At 38.3% G+C, this 4320-nt stretch overlaps 1 protein-coding gene across 2 annotated transcripts in view; it reads left to right on the top strand.

Annotated features, from left to right (window-relative positions):
• Positions 1 to 4320, top strand: part of CdGAPr (GTPase-activating protein CdGAPr) — a 25335-nt gene that overhangs the window by 8770 nt on the left and 12245 nt on the right. The window lies entirely within an intron of this gene.

Genomic DNA, 4320 nt, shown 5'->3' with positions numbered 1-4320 from the left:
AATTTCAAAAATAAAGAATGATTTATTACAATTGAAAAATTATTTGATGTAGGCTTTTGATATTCTCTATATTTTTGAACATGAATTCTTCAAATATTTTGCACAACCAATATTTCTGTCTTACGGTAAATCGTATAGCAAGAACATAGTTTAGCATCAGTTTTCGAATGCGCTAATTGGCAAATTTAAGAATCGATAAGAAGGAAGTAAGAACGCATGAAATAATTATCGTAAGTGATTCTGCTAATTAATTTAGCAGGAAGTTAGCGAAGTCCTCATGGGTAAGGCGTGGAACGGCATAAGTACCTAAGCCTGCCCGGTGTTTTCTTTCGCAGATGTTCTTTTTTCATCAAAGACCGTTTCTCTACCGCGTCGAATACATATGTCGACCGGTTTCTTGCTGACTCCGTAAACTCTCCTCTATATACTTGTTATTTTAACAGGAGTCGCAGGCCGACGACTCCCCGTTTTAACGGCGTTTCTCACCGAAACTATACCGTACGTGCTGCAACTGTTTTAATTAAGACCGTACGCACCATTATTACGCGTATCCATTACATCGCGTCGTTTAAAGATATTCAACGAGGAATGATCTCGTACACGCGCTGTCGAATAAGGCATACGGTATTCGCTGGACTAGTTTCTTGTTTCAGTGAATCGTGTTACGTTACTTGGTCCCTAGAGACAACGTAGTGCTCTACATATTTTCTTCTGTCTATCGTCAGTTACCTCTAAGTTTTACAAACTGCTACAACAAATCCTCTTCATTCTTTCTTACATTTTAATTCACATATCGTGAGAATTCATTTAAGATGTAAATAATTATATTTCGTAAAAATTAAATACGATTTATTCAGTTTTTTAGACTGCTGTGTCGTCGAAATATATTGAAGACGTAGGAAAATGTGGAACAGTTTTAGATTAGCTTATTGTCAGTCAATTGGTTCGGATCATTAGACGAAGTTAGAAAAAGGTCAGTACTTTCTCGAACTATCTAGCTGTAGCTGGATTGATTAATAGAATGATTGACGATCCTTTTCATCGAACCGGACTCGTGGCAATAGGATTTTGCAAGAGAATCTGCTTTATTGTTAGAGCAGCACGCGTACACGTTTATTCCGCTGGTTGTTGTTAGGAGCGAGTAAAATATTGCCGGGTTGGGTTTTCATGCTTGACAGGATATTCCAATCATCCGCCGCGCCGATCGGAAGAAAAGAGTAGACGTAAATAATGGTGTGCGAAATTTTATGTTCGCCACCAGAAATAGATCTTTTCTTAGTCGAGCAGATGGATCCGGCGAACAGACGTGTTCTTTGTTAAAAAAAGATCTCATCGACGAAATATGTTTCATTGAAATATTAATGATAGTTATTCTATCATGAATTTGCATTAAGATTTCCTATAGCGTTATAGTTGATCTTAGATTATGATCACCATTGAAATTCTTAAACCAATGATTTGTTTCGATGGGAGGAAACAATTTTTATACAGAAGTAAAAAATTGCAAAAGATAATTCTCAAAATAACTAAGCGTATATAAAATTTTTTAATGCCTTTCTTATGGTTAGGCTCTGTTTCGAAAGGAAGCATATTCTTAGATCCTCGTGGATCATCAACCGTAAATCACAATTCTCTCCGCATCGAGATTAAAAGCAGGGGGGAAAAAAACTTGAAGGCTTCCTGAAGTAAAGCCAGAGCGAGATGAAGTTTACCAAGAGCAAGGGGTATTCAGTATAAGCAAACAGAAACTTTGCGCAAAGGGTAATGAAGCCCGGTCAGTTGTTGGAAACTTGCGTCAATTCTGTGGGACACTCGATTGTTGCGCTCAGAGACTATGATAACCGGTCTTTTGACAATGAAAAAGTTCGTCGGAGCTTTTTAGTTATTTATTTTCTTCACGAAATGAGTTTCGTATTCGGGTTCATTCTGAAATATGAAATGGTTACAGAATCTGTTTTCGCTTAAACGTTACCCATTTCGTTATGCATTTATTCGCGTGGAGGGTTACAAAACGGAAGAGAGTGAAAAGACGAGTCTGATTCTTCGGACACGGTTCGTATTCAGACAAAAGGGTGGCCTTTGAATTCTTACGCTCAAAGAAAGGCTAGTCCTTGTTCAGGATTATTGATTCGAAAGCACCGCGACGAAAAAAGAAGGGGAAATAGCAGCGAGACCTTCCTCATACAGTTTTTCCGGGACGTCGTCGTCGTCGTCGTCGTCGTCGTCGTCGTCGTCGTCGTCGTCATTCTGACGAGTATGGGCGCGGTTCGAGACGCGTTCCTCTACGCAGCTTTCGCAGATTGAATCCCGGCACTTAGGCTATGAGTCACTATGGCCGGCCGGGATAGGGTTTCTTGCGGAACGTCGAACGTCGCCCTTCAGACGCGTCGAAATTACACGTGTAATACTGCGAGCACTTTCATTTCTCCTAAAATGTGTACACTTTTTAGAATGACAACAAAACTCGTTTCAAGAACCCAGTAATTCCGTGTACACTCAGTAGTTAGAGTAAAGTGCCGGAGAAAAAGACGAACTGCCGTTTTGACAACTTTCTTTCTCAAATAGAGTAATACGTGTACAATGCATTCGAAGATGATTATTTTTTTATTCCTTCGCAGACAGAATTGTTTTATTTCACGGATTGGATCCCCGCAGTACCTGCAGTAACACTCTCGAAATTATGTTACCGATAAACCTCGAAACTACATCCATTTCCTCATAAATAATGGAATAGCTTTCCTATACATGTACGTAATGAGATTAGAGAAGCTGGACATTGGTGGGTCAAGGGAATTCAGTGACCCCCAACAATCCTCCATCCACCGCTTTTTCCTATGCATTATGTACCTGTTCCCTGTTATTAAATTATTCGTTAAATCATTTCTATAAAAGCATTGAATTTCTGGTATCTATTTCAATTGTCGAAAAAGTAGATAATTTTCAGGTGTTCCAATTCGATAATGGGTTTGTTGAAAGGAGTCAGGGTGAATCGATGAGGATAAATGAAGTGTAGAAATATGCAGGAAAGAGGAGAGTGGGTCCAATTGTATCTGCTCGTTTCACCTCCACGCGAGAGATATCGTATCGGAGCCCCAATTTTCGTATCCCGAATCTTTATTCGCCCGTTGGCTTCGGCCTAGTTTCTTCCCCAAGGTTGTCGTTATTATTGCTTGATTGGATACGTTACTTTGAACGACCCACTTTTTGTTCAAAACTATTATTTCCATCTAGACGTTATTGTCGCAGCAGCGTCAAAAAGGCGGAAGCCAGCTGCCTTTTATCATTAACGATACAATGTTCCACCCGTTCTTTCCACCTTTTGTTCTTCAACCCTCGGAAATGCTTTTACGTTTCTACAAACGGTCGATGGTACCTGGAGATGGTCTAAAAAATTTCTCGGACGAACTTGGATTTGGAATCGTTTGCGTTAACTAAGTTCAAATGTATATTTTCTTACTAAGTTTACAGTTTTATTTTATAAAAGGTAGTAATGACTTTATGGTTTTATGAATTTATAAAATAAACGTTGTTTGCAATGTATAAGACTACTAAAAAATTATTTAAGTCAATCCCAAAAGTTTATGTACCTTAGAAAAACGCATTTCCTATAATTAAAAAGAAATCAGNATGTTCTTCCGACGTCTGATTTCTTTTTAAAAAATGCGTTTCTAAAGTGCATAAACTTTTGGGATTGATTGTATAGCCAATACATCCTTAATCGATAACATAAATGTTTTATTTTTTATAAAAATTATGAAGTTCTGTAGAGAAGAGTTACAGAAGTGGCGACGAGAAATGATACAAGCAGTCTGCTACGATAAATAATTCAGTTTCATTAACTTTGCGTAACTGGGTTAACCGCAGTGTTTGCGAATCACTTGAGATTTACGGCGATCTATGTTTGATCAAGCTTGATTCAGATAGAGCCCGAGACACGTATTAGAGTAGCGCGCTCTCGACGAACGAGAGTAACGGTATTTGCACAAATCATCGGTGTTTCTCGGGGTAAATAAGGACTAATGGTAAAAGATGCGTGAATAGCCACGCGACGAAAGTAATTTTAGCTGACTAACGTTCCGCGAAGAGGATAGAAAGTTTTCCTGGAAAATCCGCTCAAATTATTATTGGAAAGGAGCTATTTGGTCATCATGTCGTGAAATTGTCACTCTATTCTTTAATAATAGCGAATTAAGGTGAAATAGCTTGCGACTTTCATTTTCTGCTGTCTTTTACGAAATGTATCGATAGAATCTTTAGAAAAATAGGCTTTTTAAATGCATTAACTTGAATCAAATTAAATCGGGAAACTGAGTTGGTATT

Source organism: Ceratina calcarata, unplaced genomic scaffold (genome assembly GCF_001652005.2).
Source record: "Ceratina calcarata isolate Rehan_Ccalc_2016 unplaced genomic scaffold, ASM165200v1 scaffold140, whole genome shotgun sequence".
In the NCBI taxonomy this organism is placed as follows: domain Eukaryota; kingdom Metazoa; phylum Arthropoda; class Insecta; order Hymenoptera; family Apidae; genus Ceratina; species Ceratina calcarata.
The sequence above is the reverse complement of the archived record's forward strand: the minus strand, read 5'-3'. Positions and strand labels throughout refer to the sequence as shown.